At 54.7% G+C, this 25,379-nt stretch overlaps 1 protein-coding gene across 4 annotated transcripts in view; it reads right to left on the bottom strand.

Moving 5' to 3' along the window:
• LOC138522103 (major histocompatibility complex class I-related gene protein-like) overlaps positions 1–25,165 on the bottom strand; it is a 346,521-nt gene extending 321,356 nt beyond the window's left edge. The window contains exon 1 of one of the 4 annotated variants that reach the window (XM_069635363.1): positions 25,143–25,165. The gene's annotated coding sequence lies outside the window, so the exon portion shown is untranslated. Of the gene's footprint in view, positions 1–24,466; positions 24,763–25,142 lie in introns of those variants that run through there. The other 3 variants (XM_069635364.1, XM_069635362.1, XM_069635365.1) reach the window with 3 other exon arrangements.
• Between the last annotated feature and the right edge of the window lie 214 nt (positions 25,166–25,379).

Genomic DNA, 25,379 nt, shown 5'->3' with positions numbered 1-25,379 from the left:
GTGTGTGTTGACCCTGCTGGCATAGCAGTAGGTGCTGGAGAGTCATACTGATGTGGTGGAGCGGTGTGTGTGGACCCTGCTGGCATAGCAGTAGGTGCTGGAGAGTCTTACTGATGTGGTGGGGTGGTGTGTGTTGACCCTGCTGGCATAGCAGTAGGTGCTGGAGAGTCAAACTGATGTGGTGGAGCAGTGTGTGTGGACCCTGCTGGCATAGCAGTAGGTGCTGGAGAGTCTTACTGATGTGGTGGGGTGGTGTGTGTTGACCCTGCTAGCATAGCAGTAGGTGCTGGAGAGTCTTACTGATGTGGTGGAGCAGTGTGTGTGGACCCTACTGCTGGCATAGCAGTAGGTGCTGGAGAGTCACACTAATGTGGTGGAGCGGTGTGTTTGGACCCTGCTGGCATAGCAGTAGGTGCTGGAGAGTAATACTGATGTGGTGGAGCGGTGTGTGTGGACCCTGCTGGCATAGCAGTAGGTGCTGGAGAGTCTTACTGATGTGGTGGAGCGGTGTGTGTGGACCCTGCTGGCATAGCAGTAGGTGCTGGAGAGTCATACTGATGTGGTGGAGCGGTGTGGGGACCCTGCTGGCATAGCAGTAGGTGCTGGAGAGTCATACTGATGTGGTGGTGCGGTGTGTGTGGACCCTGCTGGCATAGCAGTAGGTGCTGGAGAGTCACACTGATGTGGTGGAGCCGTGTGTGTGGACCCTGCTGGCATAGCAGTAGGTGCTGGAGAGTCACACTGATGTGGTGGAGCGGTGTGTGTGGACCCTGCTGGCATAGCAGTAGGTGCTGGAGAGTCACACTGATGTGGTGGAGTGGTGTGTGTGGACCCTGCTGGCATTGCAGTAGGTGCTGGAGAGTCACACTGATGTGGTGGAGCGGTGTGTGTGGACTCTACTAGCATAGCAGTAGGTGCTGGAGAGTCATACTGATGTGGTGGAGCGGTGTGTGTGGACCCTGCTGGCATAGCAGTAGGTGCTGGAGAGTCACACTGATGTGGTGGAGCAGTGTGTGTGTGGACCCTGCTGTTATAGCAGTAGGTGCTGGAGAGTCATACTGATGTGGTGGAGCGGTGTGTGGACCCTGCTGGCATAGCGGTAGGTGCTGGAGAGTCATACTGATGTGGTGGAGCAGTGTGTGTGAACCCTACTACTGGCATAGCAGTAGGGGCTGGAGAGTCATACTGATGTGGTGGAGCGGTGTGTGGACCCTGCTGGCATAGCAGTAGGTGCTGGAGAGTCACACTGATGTGGTGGAGCAGTGTGTGTGGACCCTGCTGTTATAGCAGTAGGTGCTGGAGAGTTACACTGATGTGGTGGAGCGGTGTGTTTGGACCCTACTACTGGCATAGCAGTAGGTGCTGGAGAGTCATACTGATGTGGTGGAGCGGTGTGTGGACCCTGCTGGCATAGCAGTAGGTGCTGTAGAGTCACACTGATGTGGTGGAGCAGTGTGTGTGGACCCTGCTGGCATAGCAGTAGGTGCTGGAGAGTCACACTGATGTGGTGGAGCGGTGTGTTTGGACCCTGCTGGCATAGCAGTAGGTGCTGGAGAGTCACACTGATGTGGTGGAGCAGTGTGTGTGGACCCTGCTGTTATAGCAGTAGGTGCTGGAGAGTAACACTGATGTGGTGGAGCAGTGTGTTTGGACCCGGCTGGCATAGCAGTAGGTGCTGGAGAGTCATACTGATGTGGTGGAGCGGTGTGTGTGGACCCTGCTGGCATAGCAGTAGGTGCTGGAGAGTCATACCGATGTGGTGGAGCGATGTGTGTGGACCCTGCTGGCATAGCAGTAGGTGCTGGAGAGTCCTACCGATGTGGTGGGGTGGTGTGTGTTGACCCTGCTGGCATAGCAGTAGGTGCTGGAGAGTCATACTGATGTGGTGGAGCGGTGTGTGTGGACCATGCTGGCATAGCAGTAGGTGCTGGAGAGTCCTACCGATGTGGTGGGGTGGTGTGTGTTGACCCTGCTGGCATAGCAGTAGGTGCTGGAGAGTCACACTGATGTGGTGGAGCAGTGTGAGTGGACCCTACTGGCATAGCAGTAGATGCTGGAGAATCACACTGATGTGGTGGAGCGGTGTGTGTGAACCATACTACTGGCATAGCAGTAGGTGCTGGAGAGTCACACTGATGTGGTGGAGCAGTGTATGTGCACCCTGCTGGCATAGCAGTAGGTGCTGGAGAGTCACACTGATGTGGTGGAGCGGTGTGTGTGGACCCTACTTCTGGCATAGCAGTAGGTGCTGGAGAGTCACACTGATGTGGTGGAGCGGTGTGTGTGAACCCTACTACTGGCATAGCAGTAGGTGCTGGAGAGTCATACCGATGTGGTGGAGCGGTGTGTGTGGACTCTACTACTGGCATAGCAGAAGGTGCTGGAGAGTCACACTGATGTGGTGGAGAGGTGTGTGTGAACCCTACTACTGGCATAGCAGAAGGTGCTGGAGAGTCATGCTGATGTGGTGTAGCGGTGTGTATGGACCCTGCTGGCATAGCAGTAGGTGCTGGAGAGTCATATCGATGTGGTGGAGCGGTGTGTGTGGACCCTGCTGGCATAGCAGTAGGTGCTGGAGAGTCACACTGATGTGGTGGAGCGGTGTGTTTGGACCCTGCTGGCATAGCAGTAGGTGCTGGAGAGTCACACTGATGTGGTGGAGCAGTGTGTGTGGACCCTGCTGTTATAGCAGTAGGTGCTGGAGAGTCACAATGATGTGGTGGAGCGGTGTGTGTGAACCCTACTACTGGCATAGCAGTAGGTGCTGGAGAGTCACACTGATGTGGTGGAGCGGTGTGTGTGAACCCTACTACTGGCATAGCAGTAGGTGCTGGAGAGTCTTACTGATGTGGTGGTGCGGTGTGTGTGGACCCTGCTGGCATAGCAGTAGGTGCTGGAGAGTCATACTGATGTGGTGGAGCGGTGTGTGTGGACCCTACTTCTGGCATAGCAGTAGGTGCTGGAGAGTCACACTGACGTGGTGGAGCGGTGTGTGTGGACCCTGCTGGCATTGCAGTAGGTGCTGGAGAGTCATACTGATGTGGTGGAGCGGTGTGTGGACCCTGCTGGCATTGCAGTAGGTGCTGGAGAGTCATACCGATGTGGTGGAGCGGTGTGTGGACCCTGCTGGCATAGCAGTAGGTGCTGGAGAGTCCTACTGATGTGGTGGTGTGGTGTGTGTGGACCCTGCTGGTATAGCAGTAGGTGCTGGAGAGTCCTACCGATGTGGTGGTGTGGTGTGTGTGGACCCTGCTGGCATTGCAGTAGGTGCTGGAGAGTCCTACTGATGTGGTGGTGTGGTGTGTGTGGACCCTGCTGGCATAGCAGTAGGTCCTGGAGAGTCCTACCGATGTGGTGGAGCGGTGTGTGGACCCTGCTGGCATAGTAGTAGGTGCTGGAGAGTCATACGATGTGGTGGAGCGGTGTGTGGACCCTGCTGGCATAGCAGTAGGTGCTGGAGAGTCTTACTGATGTGGTGGAGCGGTGTGTGGACACTGCTGGCATAGCAGTAGGTGCTGGAGAGTCATACTGATGTAGTGGAGCGGTGTGTGTGGACCCTGCTGGCATAGCAGTAGGTGCTGGAGAGTCATACTGATGTGGTGGAGCGGTGTGTGTGGACCCTACTGCTGGCATAGCAGTAGGTGCTGGAGAGTCACACTGATGTGGTGGAGCGGTGTGTTTGGACCCTGCTGGCATAGCAGTAGGTGCTGGAGAGTCATACTGATGTGGTGGAGCAGTATGTGTGGACCCTGCTGGCATAGCAGTAGGTGCTGGAGAGTCTTACTGATGTGGTGGAGCGGTGTGTGTGGACCCTGCTGGCATTGCAGTAGGTGCTGGTGAGTCACACTGATGTGGTGGAGCGGTGTGTGTGGACTCTACTAGCATAGCAGTAGGTGCTGGAGAGTCATACTGATGTGGTGGAGCGGTGTGTGGACCCTGCTGGCATAGCAGTAGGTGCTGGAGAGTCATACTGATGTGGTGGTGCTTTGTGTGTGGACTTTGCTGGCATAGCAGTAGGTGCTGGAGAGTCATACTGATGTGGTGGAGCGGTGTGTGGACCCTGCTGGCATAGCAGCAGGTGCTGGAGAGTCAAACTGATGTGGTGGTGCGGTGTGTGTGGACCCTGCTGGCATAGCAGTAGGTGCTGGAGAGTCTTACTGATGTGGTGGGGTGGTGTGTGTTGACCCTGCTAGCATAGCAGTAGGTGCTGGAGAGTCTTACTGATGTGGTGGAGCAGTGTGTGTGGACCCTACTGCTGGCATAGCAGTAGGTGCTGGAGAGTCACACTGATGTGGTGGAGCGGTGTGTTTGGACCCTGCTGGCATAGCAGTAGGTGCTGGAGAGTCATACTGATGTGGTGGAGCGGTGTGTGTGGACCCTGCTGGCATAGTGTGTGTGGACCCTGCTGGCATAGAAGTAGGTGCTGGAGAGTCATACTGATGTGGTGGAGCGGTGTGGGGACCCTGCTGGCATAGCAGTAGGTGCTGGAGAGTCATACTGATGTGGTGGTGCGGTGTGTGTGGACCCTGCTGGCATAGCAGTAGGTGCTGGAGAGTCACACTGATGTGGTGGAGCGGTGTGTGTGGACCCTGCTGGCATAGCAGTAGGTGCTGGAGAGTCACACTGATGTGGTGGAGCGGTGTGTGTGGACCCTGCTGGCATAGCAGTAGGTGCTGAAGAGTCACACTGATGTGGTGGAGCGGTGTGTGTGGACCCTGCTGGCATTGCAGTAGGTGCTGGAGAGTCACACTGATGTGGTGGAGCGGTGTGTGTGGACTCTACTAGCATAGCAGTAGGTGCTGGAGAGTCATACTGATGTGGTGGAGCGGTGTGTGGACCCTGCTGGCATAGCGGTAGGTGCTGGAGAGTCATACTGATGTGGTGGAGCAGTGTGTGTGAATCCTACTACTGGCATAGCAGTAGGGGCTGGAGAGTCATACTGATGTGGTGGAGCGGTGTGTGGACCCTGCTGGCATAGCAGTAGGTGCTGGAGAGTCACACTGATGTGGTGGAGCAGTGTGTGTGGACCCTGCTGTTATAGCAGTAGGTGCTGGAGAGTCATACTGATGTGGTGGAGCGGTGTGTGGACCCTGCTGGCATAGCGGTAGGTGCTGGAGAGTCATACTGATGTGGTGGAGCAGTGTGTGTGAACCCTACTACTGGCATAGCAGTAGGGGCTGGAGAGTCATACTGATGTGGTGGAGCGGTGTGTGGACCCTGCTGGCATAGCAGTAGGTGCTGGAGAGTCACACTGATGTGGTGGAGCAGTGTGTGTGGACCCTGCTGTTATAGCAGTAGGTGCTGGAGAGTTACACTGATGTGGTGGAGCGGTGTGTTTGGACCCTACTACTGGCATAGCAGTAGGTGCTGGAGAGTCATACTGATGTGGTGGAGCGGTGTGTGGACCCTGCTGGCATAGCAGTAGGTGCTGTAGAGTCACACTGATGTGGTGGAGCAGTGTGTGTGGACCCTGCTGGCATAGCAGTAGGTGCTGGAGAGTCACACTGATGTGGTGGAGAGGTGTGTTTGGACCCTGCTGGCATAGCAGTAGGTGCTGGAGAGTCTCACTGATGTGGTGGAGCAGTGTGTGTGGACCCTGCTGTTATAGCAGTAGGTGCTGGAGAGTAACACTGATGTGGTGGAGCAGTGTGTTTGGACCCGGCTGGCATAGCAGTAGGTGCTGGAGAGTCATACTGATGTGGTGGAGCGGTGTGTGTGGACCCTGCTGGCATAGCAGTAGGTGCTGGAGAGTCATACCGATGTGGTGGAGCGATGTGTGTGGACCCTGCTGGCATAGCAGTAGGTGCTGGAGAGTCCTACCGATGTGGTGGGGTGGTGTGTGTTGACCCTGCTGGCATAGCAGTAGGTGCTGGAGAGTCATACTGATGTGGTGGAGCGGTGTGTGTGGACCATGCTGGCATAGCAGTAGGTGCTGGAGAGTCCTACCGATGTGGTGGGGTGGTGTGTGTTGACCCTGCTGGCATAGCAGTAGGTGCTGGAGAGTCACACTGATGTGGTGGAGCAGTGTGAGTGGACCCTACTGGCATAGCAGTAGGTGCTGGAGAGTCACACTGATGTGGTGGAGCGGTGTGTGTGAACCCTACTACTGGCATAGCAGTAGGTGCTGGAGAGTCATACCGATGTGGTGGAGCGGTGTTTGTGGACTCTACTACTGGCATAGCAGAAGGTGCTGGAGAGTCATACTGATGTGGTGGAGCGGTGTGTGTGGACCATGCTGGCATAGCAGTAGGTGCTGGAGAGTCCTACCGATGTGGTGGGGTGGTGTGTGTTGACCCTGCTGGCATAGCAGTAGGTGCTGGAGAGTCACACTGATGTGGTGGAGCGGTGTGTGTGGACCCTACTTCTGGCATAGCAGTAGGTGCTGGAGAGTCACACTGATGTGGTGGAGCGGTGTGTGTGAACCCTACTACTGGCATAGCAGTAGGTGCTGGAGAGTCATACCGATGTGGTGGAGCGGTGTTTGTGGACTCTACTACTGGCATAGCAGAAGGTGCTGGAGAGTCACACTGATGTGGTGGAGAGGTGTGTGTGAACCCTACTACTGGCATAGCAGAAGGTGCTGGAGAGTCATGCTGATGTGGTGTAGCGGTGTGTATGGACCCTGCTGGCATAGCAGTAGGTGCTGGAGAGTCATACCGATGTGGTGGAGCGGTGTGTGTGGACCCTGCTGGCATAGCAGTAGGTGCTGGAGAGTCACACTGATGTGGCGGAGCGGTGTGTTTGGACCCTGCTGGCATAGCAGTAGGTGCTGGAGAGTCACACTGATGTGGTGGAGCAGTGTGTGTGGACCCTGCTGTTATAGCAGTAGGTGCTGGAGAGTCACAATGATGTGGTGGAGCGGTGTGTGTGAACCCTACTACTGGCATAGCAGTAGGTGCTGGAGAGTCACACTGATGTGGTGGAGCGGTGTGTGTGAACCCTACTACTGGCATAGCAGTAGGTGCTGGAGAGTCTTACTGATGTGGTGGTGCGGTGTGTGTGGACCCTGCTGGCATAGCAGTAGGTGCTGGAGAGTCATACTGATGTGGTGGAGCGGTGTGTGTGGACCCTACTTCTGGCATAGCAGTAGGTGCTGGAGAGTCACACTGATGTGGTGGAGCGGTGTGGGGACCCTGCTGACATAGCAGTAGGTGCTGGAGAGTCATACTGATGTAGTGGTGCGGTGTGTGTGGACCCTGCTGGCATAGCAGTAGGTGCTGGAGAGTCATACTGATGTGGTAGAGCAGTGTGTGTGGACCCTACTTCTGGCATAGCAGTAGGTGCTGGAGAGTCACACTGATGTGGTGGAGCGGTGTGTGTGGACCCTGCTGGCATTGCAGTAGGTGCTGGAGAGTCATACTGATGTGGTGGAGCGGTGTGTGGACCCTGCTGGCATTGCAGTAGGTGCTGGAGAGTCACACTGATGTGGTGGAGCGGTGTGTGTGGACTCTACTAGCATAGCAGTAGGTGCTGGAGAGTCATACTGATGTGGTGGAGCGGTGTGTGGACCCTGCTGGCATAGCGGTAGGTGCTGGAGAGTCATACTGATGTGGTGGTGCAGTGTGTGTGGACCCTGCTGGCATAGCAGTAGGTGCTGGAGAGTCATACTGATGTGGTGGAGCGGTGTGTGGACCCTGCTGGCATAGCAGCAGGTGCTGGAGAGTCATACTGATGTGGTGGTGCGGTGTGTGTGGACCCTGCTGGCATAGCAGTAGGTGCTGGAGAGTCTTACTGATGTGGTGGAGTGGTGTGTGTGGACCCTGCTGGCATTGCAGTAGGTGCTGGAGAGTCACACTGATGTGGTGGAGTGGTGTGTGTGGACCCTGCTGGCATAGCAGTAGGTGCTGGAGAGTCATACTGATGTGGTGGAGCGGTGTGTGTGGACCCTGCTGGCATAGCAGTAGGTGCTGGAGAGTCATACTGATGTGGTGGTGCGGTGTGTGTGGACCCTGCTGGCATAGCAGTAGGTGCTGGAGAGTCATACTGATGTGGTGGAGCGGTGTGTGTGAACCCTACTACTGGCATAGCAGTAGGTGCTGGAGAGTCCTACTGATGTGGTGGAGCGGTGTGTGTGAACCCTACTGGCATAGCAGTAGGTGCTGGAGAGTCACACTGATGTGGTGGAGCGGTGTGTGTGAACCCTACTACTGGCATAGCAGTAGGTGCTGGAGAGTCATACCGATGTGGTGGAGCGGTGTTTGTGGACTCTACTACTGGCATAGCAGAAGGTGCTGGAGAGTCATACTGATGTGGTGGAGCGGTGTGTGTGAACCCTACTACTGGCATAGCAGTAGGTGCTGGAGAGTCCTACTGATGTGGTGGAGCGGTGTGTGTGAACCCTACTGGCATAGCAGTAGGTGCTGGAGAGTCACACTGATGTGGTGGAGCGGTGTGTGTGAACCCTACTAATGGCATAGCAGTAGGTGCTGGAGAGTCATACCGATGTGGTGGAGCGGTGTTTGTGGACCCTGCTGGCATTGCAGTAGGTGCTGGAGAGTCATACTGATGTGGTGGAGCGGTGTGTGGACCCTGCTGGCATTGCAGTAGGTGCTGGAGAGTCATACCGATGTGGTGGAGCGGTGTGTGGACCCTGCTGGCATAGCAGTAGGTGCTGGAGAGTCCTACTGATGTGGTGGTGTGGTGTGTGTGGACCCTGCTGGCATAGCAGTAGGTGCTGGAGAGTCCTACCGATGTGGTGGTGTGGTGTGTGTGGACCCTGCTGGCATTGCAGTAGGTGCTGGAGAGTCCTACTGATGTGGTGGTGTGGTGTGTGTGGACCCTGCTGGCATAGCAGTAGGTGCTGGAGAGTCCTACCGATGTGGTGGAGTGGTGTGTGGACCCTGCTGGCATAGCAGTAGGTGCTGGAGAGTCATACCGATGTGGTGGAGCGGTGTGTGGACCCTGCTGGCATAGCAGTAGGTGCTGGAGAGTCCTACTGATGTGGTGGTGTGGTGTGTGTGGACCCTGCTGGCATTGCAGTAGGTGCTGGAGAGTCATACCGATGTGGTGGTGTGGTGTGTGTGGACCCTGCTGGCATTGCAGTAGGTGCTGGAGAGTCCTACTGATGTGGTGGTGTGGTGTGTGTGGACCCTGCTGGCATTGCAGTAGGTGCTGGAGAGTCCTACTGATGTGGTGGTGTGGTGTGTGTGGACCCTGCTGGCATAGCAGTAGGTGCTGGAGAGTCATACGATGTGGTGGAGCGGTGTGTGGACCCTGCTGGCATAGCAGTAGGTGCTGGAGAGTCCTACTGATGTGGTGGTGTGGTGTGTGTGGACCCTGCTGGCATTGCAGTAGGTGCTGGAGAGTCATACCGATGTGGTGGAGCGGTGTGTGGACCCTGCTGGCATAGCAGTAGGTGCTGGAGAGTCCTACCGATGTGGTGGTGTGGTGTGTGTGGACCCTGCTGGCATTGCAGTAGGTGCTGGAGAGTCATACCGATGTGGTGGAGCGGTGTGTGGACCCTGCTGGCATAGCAGTAGGTGCTGGAGAGTCATACTGATGTGGTGGTGCGGTGTGTGTGGACCCTGCTGGCATTGCAGTAGGTGCTGGAGAGACATACCGATGTGGTGGAGCGGTGTGTGGACCCTGCTGGCATAGCAGTAGGTGCTGGAGAGTCCTACTGATGTGGTGGTGTGGTGTGTGTGGACCCTGCTGGCATTGCAGTAGGTGCTGGAGAGTCATACCGATGTGGTGGAGCGGTGTGTGGACCCTGCTGGCATAGCAGTAGGTGCTGGAGAGTCCTACCGATGTGGTGGAGCGGTGTGTGTGGACCCTGCTGGCATTGCAGTAGGTGCTGGAGAGTCATACCGATGTGGTGGAGCGGTGTGTGGACCCTGCTGGCATAGCAGTAGGTGCTGGAGAGTCTTACTGATGTGGTGGAGCGGTGTGTGGACACTGCTGGCATAGCAGTAGGTGCTGGAGAGTCATACTGATGTAGTGGAGCGGTGTGTGTGGACCCTGCTGGCATAGCAGTAGGTGCTGGAGAGTCATACTGATGTGGTGGAGCGGTGTGTGTGGACCCTACTGCTGGCATAGCAGTAGGTGCTGGAGAGTCACACTGATGTGGTGGAGCGGTGTGTTTGGACCCTGCTGGCATAGCAGTAGGTGCTGGAGAGTCATACTGATGTGGTGGAGCAGTATGTGTGGACCCTGCTGGCATAGCAGTAGGTGCTGGAGAGTCTTACTGATGTGGTGGAGCGGTGTGTGTGGACCCTGCTGGCATTGCAGTAGGTGCTGGTGAGTCACACTGATGTGGTGGAGCGGTGTGTGTGGACTCTACTAGCATAGCAGTAGGTGCTGGAGAGTCATACTGATGTGGTGGAGCGGTGTGTGGACCCTGCTGGCATAGCAGTAGGTGCTGGAGAGTCATACTGATGTGGTGGTGCTTTGTGTGTGGACTTTGCTGGCATAGCAGTAGGTGCTGGAGAGTCATACTGATGTGGTGGAGCGGTGTGTGGACCCTGCTGGCATAGCAGCAGGTGCTGGAGAGTCAAACTGATGTGGTGGTGCGGTGTGTGTGGACCCTGCTGGCATAGCAGTAGGTGCTGGAGAGTCTTACTGATGTGGTGGGGTGGTGTGTGTTGACCCTGCTAGCATAGCAGTAGGTGCTGGAGAGTCTTACTGATGTGGTGGAGCAGTGTGTGTGGACCCTACTGCTGGCATAGCAGTAGGTGCTGGAGAGTCACACTGATGTGGTGGAGCGGTGTGTTTGGACCCTGCTGGCATAGCAGTAGGTGCTGGAGAGTCATACTGATGTGGTGGAGCGGTGTGTGTGGACCCTGCTGGCATAGTGTGTGTGGACCCTGCTGGCATAGCAGTAGGTGCTGGAGAGTCATACTGATGTGGTGGAGCGGTGTGGGGACCCTGCTGGCATAGCAGTAGGTGCTGGAGAGTCATACTGATGTGGTGGTGCGGTGTGTGTGGACCCTGCTGGCATAGCAGTAGGTGTTGGAGAGTCACACTGATGTGGTGGAGCGGTGTGTGTGGACCCTGCTGGCATAGCAGTAGGTGCTGGAGAGTCACACTGATGTGGTGGAGCGGTGTGTGTGGACCCTGCTGGCATAGCAGTAGGTGCTGGAGAGTCACACTGATGTGGTGGAGCGGTGTGTGTGGACCCTGCTGGCATTGCAGTAGGTGCTGGAGAGTCACACTGATGTGGTGGAGCGGTGTGTGTGGACTCTACTAGCATAGCAGTAGGTGCTGGAGAGTCATACTGATGTGGTGGAGCGGTGTGTGGACCCTGCTGGCATAGCGGTAGGTGCTGGAGAGTCATACTGATGTGGTGGAGCAGTGTGTGTGAATCCTACTACTGGCATAGCAGTAGGGGCTGGAGAGTCATACTGATGTGGTGGAGCGGTGTGTGGACCCTGCTGGCATAGCAGTAGGTGCTGGAGAGTCACACTGATGTGGTGGAGCAGTGTGTGTGGACCCTGCTGTTATAGCAGTAGGTGCTGGAGAGTCATACTGATGTGGTGGAGCGGTGTGTGGACCCTGCTGGCATAGCGGTAGGTGCTGGAGAGTCATACTGATGTGGTGGAGCAGTGTGTGTGAACCCTACTACTGGCATAGCAGTAGGGGCTGGAGAGTCATACTGATGTGGTGGAGCGGTGTGTGGACCCTGCTGGCATAGCAGTAGGTGCTGGAGAGTCACACTGATGTGGTGGAGCAGTGTGTGTGGACCCTGCTGTTATAGCAGTAGGTGCTGGAGAGTTACACTGATGTGGTGGAGCGGTGTGTTTGGACCCTACTACTGGCATAGCAGTAGGTGCTGGAGAGTCATACTGATGTGGTGGAGCGGTGTGTGGACCCTGCTGGCATAGCAGTAGGTGCTGTAGAGTCACACTGATGTGGTGGAGCAGTGTGTGTGGACCCTGCTGGCATAGCAGTAGGTGCTGGAGAGTCACACTGATGTGGTGGAGAGGTGTGTTTGGACCCTGCTGGCATAGCAGTAGGTGCTGGAGAGTCTCACTGATGTGGTGGAGCAGTGTGTGTGGACCCTGCTGTTATAGCAGTAGGTGCTGGAGAGTAACACTGATGTGGTGGAGCAGTGTGTTTGGACCCGGCTGGCATAGCAGTAGGTGCTGGAGAGTCATACCGATGTGGTGGAGCGGTGTGTGTGGACCCTGCTGGCATAGCAGTAGGTGCTGGAGAGTCATACCGATGTGGTGGAGCGATGTGTGTGGACCCTGCTGGCATAGCAGTAGGTGCTGGAGAGTCCTACCGATGTGGTGGGGTGGTGTGTGTTGACCCTGCTGGCATAGCAGTAGGTGCTGGAGAGTCATACTGATGTGGTGGAGCGGTGTGTGTGGACCATGCTGGCATAGCAGTAGGTGCTGGAGAGTCCTACCGATGTGGTGGGGTGGTGTGTGTTGACCCTGCTGGCATAGCAGTAGGTGCTGGAGAGTCACACTGATGTGGTGGAGCAGTGTGAGTGGACCCTACTGGCATAGCAGTAGGTGCTGGAGAGTCACACTGATGTGGTGGAGCGGTGTGTGTGAACCCTACTACTGGCATAGCAGTAGGTGCTGGAGAGTCATACCGATGTGGTGGAGCGGTGTTTGTGGACTCTACTACTGGCATAGCAGAAGGTGCTGGAGAGTCATACTGATGTGGTGGAGCGGTGTGTGTGGACCATGCTGGCATAGCAGTAGGTGCTGGAGAGTCCTACCGATGTGGTGGGGTGGTGTGTGTTGACCCTGCTGGCATAGCAGTAGGTGCTGGAGAGTCACACTGATGTGGTGGAGCGGTGTGTGTGGACCCTACTTCTGGCATAGCAGTAGGTGCTGGAGAGTCACACTGATGTGGTGGAGCGGTGTGTGTGAACCCTACTACTGGCATAGCAGTAGGTGCTGGAGAGTCATACCGATGTGGTGGAGCGGTGTTTGTGGACTCTACTACTGGCATAGCAGAAGGTGCTGGAGAGTCACACTGATGTGGTGGAGAGGTGTGTGTGAACCCTACTACTGGCATAGCAGAAGGTGCTGGAGAGTCATGCTGATGTGGTGTAGCGGTGTGTATGGACCCTGCTGGCATAGCAGTAGGTGCTGGAGAGTCATACCGATGTGGTGGAGCGGTGTGTGTGGACCCTGCTGGCATAGCAGTAGGTGCTGGAGAGTCACACTGATGTGGCGGAGCGGTGTGTTTGGACCCTGCTGGCATAGCAGTAGGTGCTGGAGAGTCACACTGATGTGGTGGAGCAGTGTGTGTGGACCCTGCTGTTATAGCAGTAGGTGCTGGAGAGTCACAATGATGTGGTGGAGCGGTGTGTGTGAACCCTACTACTGGCATAGCAGTAGGTGCTGGAGAGTCACACTGATGTGGTGGAGCGGTGTGTGTGAACCCTACTACTGGCATAGCAGTAGGTGCTGGAGAGTCTTACTGATGTGGTGGTGCGGTGTGTGTGGACCCTGCTGGCATAGCAGTAGGTGCTGGAGAGTCATACTGATGTGGTGGAGCGGTGTGTGTGGACCCTACTTCTGGCATAGCAGTAGGTGCTGGAGAGTCACACTGATGTGGTGGAGCGGTGTGGGGACCCTGCTGACATAGCAGTAGGTGCTGGAGAGTCATACTGATGTAGTGGTGCGGTGTGTGTGGACCCTGCTGGCATAGCAGTAGGTGCTGGAGAGTCATACTGATGTGGTAGAGCAGTGTGTGTGGACCCTACTTCTGGCATAGCAGTAGGTGCTGGAGAGTCACACTGATGTGGTGGAGCGGTGTGTGTGGACCCTGCTGGCATTGCAGTAGGTGCTGGAGAGTCATACTGATGTGGTGGAGCGGTGTGTGGACCCTGCTGGCATTGCAGTAGGTGCTGGAGAGTCACACTGATGTGGTGGAGCGGTGTGTGTGGACTCTACTAGCATAGCAGTAGGTGCTGGAGAGTCATACTGATGTGGTGGAGCGGTGTGTGGACCCTGCTGGCATAGCGGTAGGTGCTGGAGAGTCATACTGATGTGGTGGTGCAGTGTGTGTGGACCCTGCTGGCATAGCAGTAGGTGCTGGAGAGTCATACTGATGTGGTGGAGCGGTGTGTGGACCCTGCTGGCATAGCAGCAGGTGCTGGAGAGTCATACTGATGTGGTGGTGCGGTGTGTGTGGACCCTGCTGGCATAGCAGTAGGTGCTGGAGAGTCTTACTGATGTGGTGGAGTGGTGTGTGTGGACCCTGCTGGCATTGCAGTAGGTGCTGGAGAGTCACACTGATGTGGTGGAGTGGTGTGTGTGGACCCTGCTGGCATAGCAGTAGGTGCTGGAGAGTCATACTGATGTGGTGGAGCGGTGTGTGTGGACCCTGCTGGCATAGCAGTAGGTGCTGGAGAGTCATACTGATGTGGTGGTGCGGTGTGTGTGGACCCTGCTGGCATAGCAGTAGGTGCTGGAGAGTCATACTGATGTGGTGGAGCGGTGTGTGTGAACCCTACTACTGGCATAGCAGTAGGTGCTGGAGAGTCCTACTGATGTGGTGGAGCGGTGTGTGTGAACCCTACTGGCATAGCAGTAGGTGCTGGAGAGTCACACTGATGTGGTGGAGCGGTGTGTGTGAACCCTACTACTGGCATAGCAGTAGGTGCTGGAGAGTCATACCGATGTGGTGGAGCGGTGTTTGTGGACTCTACTACTGGCATAGCAGAAGGTGCTGGAGAGTCATACTGATGTGGTGGAGCGGTGTGTGTGAACCCTACTACTGGCATAGCAGTAGGTGCTGGAGAGTCCTACTGATGTGGTGGAGCGGTGTGTGTGAACCCTACTGGCATAGCAGTAGGTGCTGGAGAGTCACACTGATGTGGTGGAGCGGTGTGTGTGAACCCTACTAATGGCATAGCAGTAGGTGCTGGAGAGTCATACCGATGTGGTGGAGCGGTGTTTGTGGACCCTGCTGGCATTGCAGTAGGTGCTGGAGAGTCATACTGATGTGGTGGAGCGGTGTGTGGACCCTGCTGGCATTGCAGTAGGTGCTGGAGAGTCATACCGATGTGGTGGAGCGGTGTGTGGACCCTGCTGGCATAGCAGTAGGTGCTGGAGAGTCCTACTGATGTGGTGGTGTGGTGTGTGTGGACCCTGCTGGCATAGCAGTAGGTGCTGGAGAGTCCTACCGATGTGGTGGTGTGGTGTGTGTGGACCCTGCTGGCATTGCAGTAGGTGCTGGAGAGTCCTACTGATGTGGTGGTGTGGTGTGTGTGGACCCTGCTGGCATAGCAGTAGGTGCTGGAGAGTCCTACCGATGTGGTGGAGTGGTGTGTGGACCCTGCTGGCATAGCAGTAGGTGCTGGAGAGTCATACCGATGTGGTGGAGCGGTGTGTGGACCCTGCTGGCATAGCAGTAGGTGCTGGAGAGTCCTACTGATGTGGTGGTGTGGTGTGTGTGGACCCTGCTGGCATTGCAGTAGGTGCTGGAGAGTCATACTGATGTGGTGGTGTGGTGTGTGTGGACCCTGCTGGCATTGCAGTAGGTGCTGGAGAGTCCTACTGATGTGGTGGTGTGGTGTGTGTGGACCCTGCTGGCATTGCAGTAGGTGCTGGAGAGTCCTACTGATGTGGTGGTGTGGTGTGTGTGGACCCTGCTGGCATAGCAGTAGGTGCTGGAGAGTCATACGATGTGGTGGAGCGGTGTGTGGACCCTGCTGGCATAGCAGTAGGTGCTGGAGAGTCCTACTGATGTGGTGGTGTGGTGTGTGTGGACCCTGCTGGCATTGCAGTAGGTGCTGGAGAGTCATACCGATGTGGTGGAGCGGTGTGTGGACCCTGCTGGCATAGCAGTAGGTGCTGGAGAGTCCTACCGATGTGGTGGTGTGGTGTGTGTGGACCCTGCTGGCATTGCAGTAGGTGCTGGAGAGTCATACCGATGTGGTGGAGCGGTGTGTGGACCCTGCTGGCATAGCAGTAGGTGCTGGAGAGTCATACTGATGTGGTGGTGCGGTGTGTGTGGACCCTGCTGGCATTGCAGTAGGTGCTGGAGAGACATACCGATGTGGTGGAGCGGTGTGTGGACCCTGCTGGCATAGCAGTAGGTGCTGGAGAGTCCTACTGATGTGGTGGTGTGGTGTGTGTGGACCCTGCTGGCATTGCAGTAGGTGCTGGAGAGTCATACCGATGTGGTGGAGCGGTGTGTGGACCCTGCTGGCATAGCAGTAGGTGCTGGAGAGTCCTACCGATGTGGTGGAGCGGTGTGTGTGGACCCTGCTGGCATTGCAGTAGGTGCTGGAGAGTCATACCGATGTGGTGGAGCGGTGTGTGGACCCTGCTGGCATAGCAGTAGGTGCTGGAGAGTCCTACTGATGTGGTGGTGCGGTGTGTGTGGACCCTGCTGGCATTGCAGTAGGTGCTGGAGAGTCATACCGATGTGGTGGAGCGGTGTGTGGACCCTGCTGGCATAGCAGTAGGTGCTGGAGAGTCCTACTGATGTGGTGGTGCGGTGTGTGTGGACCCTGCTGGCATTGCAGTAGGTGCTGGAGAGTCCTGCCGATGTGGTGGAGCGGTGTGTGGACCCTGCTGGCATAGCAGTAGGTGCTGGAGAGTCCTACTGATGTGTTTTGGGTGAGCTCTGTTCTTGTGCTACGCTGGGATTGCTGGCATTGATATGCATCCCCTGCCAGTGCACACTACTGACTCCTAGATTTCCAGCCCTGAGAATCCATTTTTGGAAGGTCTGCTTTGCCGTGTTCTGCTCTGGGTGGGGGGTGTTCTTTTGTATGGCTGAGTTAGCTGATGGATTTTCAGTTCGCGCAGAGCACAGTGGTTGCCAGATGCTAAATATCAGACTTGGAGCTGGGATGGAGGGGTTGCTGTGTTTGTCGGCTCATCAAGTTGTGGAGCTTTCTGTCATTCTGCCTGTCACATTGTTGATATTTGCTACCTTCAATACACAGAAAACATAAGAACTAAGCCCCTACTTCTCTTCACCCCAGGCCTAGCACGTTTCACTGCTCGGCCGCCCCCTCACCCGTTGTCTTGGACTCGTAATAATAGGAATCACAATGCACGCAACAGCCCCACAGGTGAGTGACAGCTGTGAAGAAGTACTGTGCAGAGCTGCTCGTGCAGTCCTGGACCCTCGTTTCCATTCTTGGATTTGCTCTGCTCTTCCCGACGCAGGGCTGCAAGAAGGGAATAATGAGGGAAACAGGCCTGCGTGGCCTACTCATGTTTGATTTTTAGTACAGATTTTTACTTTCAAATTCTCTACTCACTCACCTCACTGTGATATTATGTGGGCAAAACCCCCATTGTGGAAGTTGAATGGGGGCCTCAATAGGCCTGGCTGCTGCTTAACATATGACACGGATGCACAGGTTAGCTTGTCGGTTACTGACTGGCCCGTTTTCGCAGCCTGTCGCTCCTTTATTTCCTTTCCATGCGCCCTGGCGTCGGAGCGTCAGGACGCCTCTGGGACTTCTCCTCACATACCACACCCCTCCCCAACTTACATGTCAAATGAAAATGCAACAGGAAGAGGGACTACTGTCACAGTCACATCACGTGGCATTGCCCTTTCGGGCTCGCTGTTTGGCGGTAGACACTGTGCAGGACAACACCTCTCAGTCTCGTGGAAGCCTGTACCTTGATGATGTACTTTGAGGTCTGCAGGGAGGGGTTGACATGCTCTTGTTCAGGGGTAGTCGTGCCAGGAGACTTCTTTGCTGAGCTGCTGGTCTCTTCCTCTCTTTCCCTGCAGTTGGCATCCTGAGGCGTCATCAGAGGTTCAGCTGGGACGTCAGCGTGTGGTGCTGCAGGAGAGTGACTTTCTTCCCACCTGGTGGCCGGTACTTGCCAAAAGTGAGATGCATTTCTCGTCACTGACTCGTGTTCTCGTTGGACTGTTATCATTCCGTGGTTATTCTCCGTCACTGTCCACAGATGCGACTCATAGGGGGGGCGCTAGTTTGGTCCGGGGATCTTTGTTCTTCACCAGCACTTTGTCTCCTGGGGCAATGTCCCTGGTGATGGCTCCTCAGGAGCGGCTTTCTTCTATGTGCTCCCAGTCCCGCTCTGGGGCAATCCAGCTATTGTGTATCGGGAGTTCAACTTGTGCTGGGAAGCTGAACATTAAGGCAGCTGGGCTAACTTGGGTGGATGAGTGAGGTGTTGGTCGATAAATTTGCAGGAATCGATGTACTGCAAGCGGCCATGGACTCCGTTGTTTCCTCGCGATGCAGATCAGCTTGTTCAAAGATGCCATAAAGCGTTCCGCGTCCCTGTTCGCCTGGGGCCAATATGGGGTGATGTGGTGGTGCTGGACGTTTAGATTGTCAAGGAAGTTCCGCAGCTCGCGTCCTTTAAACAGGCCCATTGTCACTTTTGATTTTGTTGGGTATGCCATGTACCGCAAACATCTTCTCCAAGCATGCGATGACTGAAGCTGCATCGGTTGACGGGACTTTTTCAACTTTGGGATACCTGCTGAATTCATCTATGGCAACCAGCAGAAATGCTTCATTTGCAACTGAGCAGAAGTCCAGGCTAATCGTGTCCCACCTCTGTTGACTGCGAGGGGGGCAGGCGATGGGTTCCGGTGGGCTTGATCATTGTGTTGCTTGGCAGGCGGCACACGCGCCTACCATCGCCATTACTTTTGCCTGAATGTTTGGTAACCACACTCTCGTTTAGAGGAATGCTTGAGTTTTAGTGATGCCCTAATGCCCCTCGTGAGCTAACCGAAGGGCTCTTTCCTCTATTCAATGTCCTTTCAATATGACCCCTTCGGCAGAGATTGATAGTTCATGTTGCACAACCAGTAGGTGTTGCAGGAGGTTTTGGGCTGCTGCCGTCTTGTTGACTGTATCCGCAAATAGGTTGTTCCAGTTCCCTGAAAGGATGGACTCCTTGACTCGCCGGAGGCATGAGTCTTGCTCGGTTTCCTTGATGATCTCCTCCAATTTCATTTGTTTCGGTCTGGCGCACACAATTACATGGCATACATGTTCGCCTGTTTCGTGGGTTTCGTCTTGTTCCTCCTGTGTTGCCGGCCGGGGGTGCAGAGACAGGTAGTCTGCTGGATTGTTACTTCCTGAACGGTATGTGATATCAATGTCAAATGGCTGGAGTTGTAGCATCCAGTGCTCAAGCCTGGCTGGTGGATGCGGGCAGAGCCTCTAAATAGTGGTTTGTGATCCGTGTACACGGTTGCGCGGTTCCCCAGCAGGTACACTTGAAAATGGCGACACCCCACAGGATAGGTAGGGATTCCCGCTCTATGTGGGCAAATGTTTGTTCCGTGCTCGTCAGCGCTCGGCTGGCAAAAGCTATGGGGTGCGTGTTCCCTCTTTGGTCCGTTTGGGTGAGTACAGCCCCTAGCCCCACTGGGCTGGCATCAACTAGCAGTTCTGTTTTGTGTGCCGTGTTGAAAAACACCATGGTGGTGTTAGAACGCTTATTCCTGTTCTGGGCCCCAGGTCCAGGGGACGTCTTTCCGTGTAAGGTGTCGTAGTGGCTCTGCAGTGGTTGCCAGGTCAGGGATAAAACAGCTGCAGTATGACGCCATTCACATAAAGCTTCGCACCTCTGACACAGTGGTTGATGGACAAGCGTTCTGTATATCGGCCACTTTGGTTGGATCAGGGGATACTCCTTTCGTGTTGAAGATATAGCCCAAGAAGGAGAGTTCTGTTTTGCCGAATTCGCATTTTTCAGCATAGAGTTAGAACAGACTCCTCTAGGCGCGACAGAACAGCGGCTAGCCGCGAGTTGGGCTGTTTCTCAGATGTGCCGTAGAGCAGGATGTCGTCACCCACATTTGTTGTTCCCAGAAGGTCTTGCAGGATTTTCTGGATTTTATGTTGAAAAACTTCTGCTGCTGATGAAATGCTGATGTTCAGTCGGCGGTATCATCTGAGTACCAGGTGGGACGAAAAAGTTGTTATATATCGAGACTCCTTCGCTAGCCAGATCTGGTGGTAGCCAGATCGAAGATCTAGTTTGCTGAACATCGTCGCTCTGGTGAGGTCAACAATCAGCTCATCAATTGTTGGTGTAATGTGACGTTCCTGCCCGATGGAGAGGTTTCATAGTCTCATTTCAATGCAGATCCAGACTGAGTTTGGCTGCTTGGGTTTTTTGGGGACTACCATCGGGGAGACCCAGGGGGTAGGTCCGGAAGTCTTTTCTATAATGTGGAGGTCTTCGAGTTTTTTCAGCTCGACAGCCGCTTGTAGATGGAATGGCCCTCTCTGATGCCGGACTGCTCTTGGCTTGATGGACGGGTCGATGTGAAGCCTTACTGTCCTGTTCTTGAGGCAACCAATTTCTTTCAAGAGTTTCGGGTGCTGTGCAATTATGTTGTCTAACTCTGGTTGTCGGATTTGGAGGACAAAATGGATGATGTGCAGTTTCTCTGCTGTTCTGCAGCTCAGTAGGGCCTCGATCCCAGCGTCCACTACGAAGAATCTGGTTCTACAGGCTTCTCTGTTGTATACTACATCCGCTTTAAATGATCCTTTCACCGGGAGAGGTGTTTTGCTCCAAAGGCGTACAGGAGGACGGTCTTGCATTGCAACGCAGGTTTCACGTGCATGGTCGAGAGTCTAGTGAGTGGTAGGACGTTGACTGTCGCCCAAGTGTCAATGATCACTCTGGTTGGCATGCCGTTCATGAGCACTATGCAGGTTGGCTGTGATTTCTCTGTTGTCTTTTTCGACTACTTGTGTGGTACTACGGCCAAAATGAGGTGTAGCGTGTCGTCTTTGGGGTGACTCGTCCTCTGTGTTCTTGCTCGCTGCTGCTTGTGTGTGTTCTGTACTCCATTGTTCTAGCTTTGCTCTTGCGGTTTGCTTGCTTACTGGTTCTTGGTCGGTGTCGCTCTTGTGAGGGGGCTTCTGCTCCTACTCTTTGAAGCGTAGCACTGAGACAGACTAAGGTGAAATGGTTGAGTTTGCTGTCCTTTCGGCACGTGCCTCCGATTGCCAGGCAGGGTTCATCGCAGTGCCATGCTCCTCCACACCACTTGCATGTTCTTTGGTCACACCCAGATGGTATTGGAAGAGTGGGCTTTCCTCGTGGTGGGCGCTTTCTAGCGTTGACTGCTGCGACGGCCACTGTTTCTGGCTCTGCATCTATCGGGAAACGATTGATGGCTGCTTCCATCACGGCTAGTTGTGTTTCTGCTCCCGCTCGCTGGTGGCCCATCTCTAAGATGTGGTCTAGTGGGATGTTCCGCTTGGATAGAATGTCTCTCTGGAGCTTCTCAGATCGCACTCTGTGGATTACTTTCTGTCGTACGGAAAACTCTTCATTGGGGAACTCGCAACCTATGGCCATTTCCTGAATTCTTGGGTGAAAGTCATCAATTGTTTCTGTCGGACGCTGCCTTGCTAGGCTCAGCTGAAATTGCTTGTAACCTGGATTCAGTTGTGGCTGAAATTTCCCATTCAATGCACTTCTTGCTGCTTGGTAGTTGTCTTCCTGGCCTCTGGGCGGTAGTGTGTTAAAGAGTCACAGTGCGAGCGTGTCTAAATCGAGCCTGAGCAGTGTGCGCTTCTCCTCCTCGGTCACAATCTGTTTGGACTATGTGTAGTTCAAATTGAAAAGTTCCCAGCGAATGACTGCCCCTTCCGCATATGGGTTGAGTGGCTTCATGAACGCTCCTTGGGCGGAGTCATGCCGTGTGCTTCTCCCTGCTTGCACTGCCGGCGGGTTGGAGGTTTCTCCCGAGGCTCTGGGTTGTGGGGTTTGTTGCTCTTCGACACTTTGCCGCTCTTTTTCCCCCACTTAACAAGCCCCACCCACCTGGTGCCTTCCACGTTGCCGCTCTTTTTCCCTTCTTAAGGAGCCATCCAGCCTCTTTTCCTTTGCAGATGGGGAGTAGGTGCAAATTGATCTGGGTCACCTGGCCTAAGTCCCGCCCACCTGGTGCCTTCCAGCTTGCTGCTCTTTTTCCCCACTTAGCAAGCCCCACCCACCTCGTGCCTTCCTGGTTGCCACTCTTTTTCCCTACTTAAGGAGCCCTCCAGCCTCTTTTCCTTTGCAGATGGGGAGCAGGTGCAAGGGGATCTAGGTCACCTGGCCTAAGCCCCACCCACCTTCTTAGCCCTGCCTCTTCCTTCCTGCTTTTAACTCTTAGATCAAGGGTGTCTCTCACCTGGGCGTCCGAAGCGCAGGGCAGACAAAGAAAAGGGCAATTCCTGTTCTGACCAGGTGGACCCAGGGATCTGAGCCCCTGCTCAGACAGCATGTAGGCATGCACCAACACGTGTTTACTCCCTCTCTCCCCGGAGGCCATCCCCATCCCCTCTGGTCCCCTGTGATGTTCCCTTGTGCCGCTCCCCTTCGCGCACACAAGTGTTGTCTGTTTTGCTTGATTCTTCTACCCTGCTCCCCCTTTGCCCTCCTGCCCCCTCCAGCCTACTTCTGCAGGAGTCTGTCCTGATACATTGTGGTTTCACCATCACCGTCTTGCGGCCAATGCTGGATTTGACTTTTATGGACTTCATTCATTCAGGGTGCGTCACTCTTTCTCAACTCTCATGCTGGACTTCCTTTGCATCTTGTATCCTGGCTTGCAACATGATGTGTTACTACTGACTTCTGCAATTCTATTCGCTCTCCACTCTGGCTTCTCCACTCTTTTTGACTGCTTACTCTCTGTTCTCTTCTCCTCCTCCCCATTCATGCACTTACTCTGTCAGAATTGTCCCTGGACCTAGTATGATAGCAAACTAGTCTGTCCCCCTCCCCCTCCCCTCACATGCCCTCCCCCTCCAGCACTATCTCAAATGTCATCAGGCCTGGTACGATAGTCGATTGTTTTGTTTTGTTCCTCCCCTTCCTTACCGCACCCCTCTCCCTCACCTTTTGTTTTTTTCCAGCTCTGTTTTAGCTCTTGCACTAGCTGAAATGTCATCAGGCCTAGTATGATAGTCGATTGTTTTGTTCCTCCCCTCCCTTTCGGCACCCCTCTCCCTCACCATTTATTTTTCTCCGGCTCTACCAGAAATGTTGTCAGGCCTAGTACGGTAGTCGCCCGTCTGTTTCCATTTCCTTCCCACTCCCCCCTCCCTTCCTTATCTATCTGTTAGCTCTTGCACTATCTGAAATGTCATCAGGCCTGGTATGATAGTCGCTTGTTTTGTTCCTCCCCTCCCTTTCGGCACCCCTCTCCCTCACCATTTATTTTTCTCCGGCTCTACCAGAAATGTTGTCAGGCCTAGTACGGTAGTCGCCTGTCTGTTTCCATTTCCTTCCCACTCTCCCCCTCCCTTCCTTATCTATCTGTTAGCTCTTGCACTATCTGAAATGTCATCAGGCCTGGTATGATAGCCGCTTGTTTTGTTCCTCCCCTCCCTTTCTGCACCCCTCTCCATCACCTTTTGTTTTTTTTCCAGCTCTGTTTTAGCTCTTGCACTATCTGAAATGTCGTCAGGCCGAGTACAATAGTTAATTTCACATCCGTAATGTTCATGGCCTGTAAGAATGTGGTTGTATTTTCCCTTGTTCCCTCCCTTGCCTTGAAGCGCTTTGAAACACGTTGTGTATAGGCGCTATATAAATAAACGATCAGATCATATATCATGGTTGCAGCTGGCTCCTTTAGTGGTGTTCTGGGTTGCCTTGCGTCTTCTCACCCCTTTTGGGGGTCGGAGTATCCTTTAATCTCTTATTTGCCAGGGTGGGAGGTGCGCTCTCTGCTTCTGTTTAGTATGTGTTTCCTGGTCTGCCTCTGTGGATATTGCGTTTTATTAGATTTTCTTCCCCTGGGTGCGGTGCAGTCATTTGCCACCAGGTTGCGGTCTTCTCATGCTTTTTTTGTGGGTTTCTTTCACCATCTCTGTTACGGGTGGATCAGCTGTGACATGGAGATCCAGTCGGTGCACACACACTTCTTAGGGAGTGGCCTTGTTGTTAGTGTGATGTTATGTGGGTAAAAACTCTACTGTTGAAGGGGGGCCTCAATAGGCTTGGCTGCTGCTTAACATATGACACGGACTTCCCTTTAAACTTGTAGCTATGTCCCTATAAATGCAAAACACAAATAACAGTAAACGCAGAACCTATTGGCATTGCCAAGGCTGGTCTGCTTTTGAGACAGGGCCCTTGGCCGCCGCAGAGACGAAGACAGGAGAGGATTTCTGGGTGTGTCTCTGTACAGGGTCCCAGTGTGAGCCTGGGTGTGTGTCCAGCAATACGTCATATGTGGGAGTCTTGTAATCTGAGACCGTGTTGGGCTGCTGCCATGTTCCCTGGTGTCACAACATGTGACTTTCTGAATAAAAAGGGGAGCGGCCTAAACTATAGCAAACCCCCAGAGACCATGAAGAACCCTAACCCAGGAGTAGACTGAACCCATGAGACTCAAGGATAACAGAGCGCTCGGGGGGCCACAGAGTCTCCCTGTGTGATGGTGCGTGGCAGCCAGGCAGCTTTTCCTCCCCTTCTCGAAAGGTCTAGTAGGCGTGGCTGCTCTTGGACTATTTGGAGACCACCGAACGGACCAGTGCCTCTACCCCCCCCCCCCCTCCCTGTCCCGCTCCGCAGTCACTCACCTGCCGGGGCTCCCGCCGGGGGAGGAGCAAGAAAGGGGGTGCTGGGCCCATGTGAAGGAGTTGCCCTCTATCAGGGTTACACGGCCCTCTCGACATCAGTGAAACCAAAACCCGTAGAAACACGTCACCCCAAGCTCCGCCCAAGACTCCACAAACCCACACCCAGTTTTTAAAAAATAAAAAACACTACTGGGGGAGGGGGGGGCGGGGGGGCAGCTTAGGAGTACCCACGCCCTTTTCATAAATAAAAGTCCTTTTCCCTGACAGACCCGGAGAAGAGCATAAAACCCCAGAGTGTCTGAGATAAACCCGGAGACTAGGCAGGCGTGCTAGCGCTGTAGGTAGCGTAGCAGATGAAGCCCCCCAGCTACTACTACTCCACCCCCCCCCCATCCGCCCTCCCCCCTCCAGAGGCCGCACCTCCTCGGCCAGGCCTCTCCTCTTCACTTCTCAAAGGTCTTTCATTGGAGAGAAGCAGCGAAGCACTCCCGAGTCATGGCTGCGTGATACCAACCTCTTCTACCGCCCCCTTCCCATTGCTCTCTGGTAATTGCCAGGCACCCTCCCGCACACGAGAAACATTGCACACCGGTGCCAGACACAGAACACATCTCTCTGACAAGGGGAGAGGGCGTGCTGGTGGCATTAACACTCAGCGCTTTACATGCGCACTTACCTGCCAGTCCTCAGTACTTACTGCACTTCTTCCATTCCAAAGACCTCGGCCTTCACCGCCATATTACCAACATTCTGCCGGCGGAATTTACAGACAAAGATGGCGGATTTACCTCCAGCGGTAATGCCACCTGACCTAACTGCGCCTGCAGAATTACTACCCATTTCCACACAACCCGAATTCAACAGAGCATTGGAAGTGGCAGTCATTTTTACCGCAAAAGCCACACTGCCGAAT

The sequence above is a fragment of the Ambystoma mexicanum genome, chromosome 13, assembly GCF_040938575.1.
Source record: "Ambystoma mexicanum isolate Mex_15411 chromosome 13, UKY_AmexF1_1, whole genome shotgun sequence".
NCBI classification, from domain to species: Eukaryota; Metazoa; Chordata; class Amphibia; order Caudata; family Ambystomatidae; genus Ambystoma; species Ambystoma mexicanum.
Note: the sequence above shows the minus strand (reverse complement) of the source record. Positions and strands in the feature narration are given on the sequence as shown.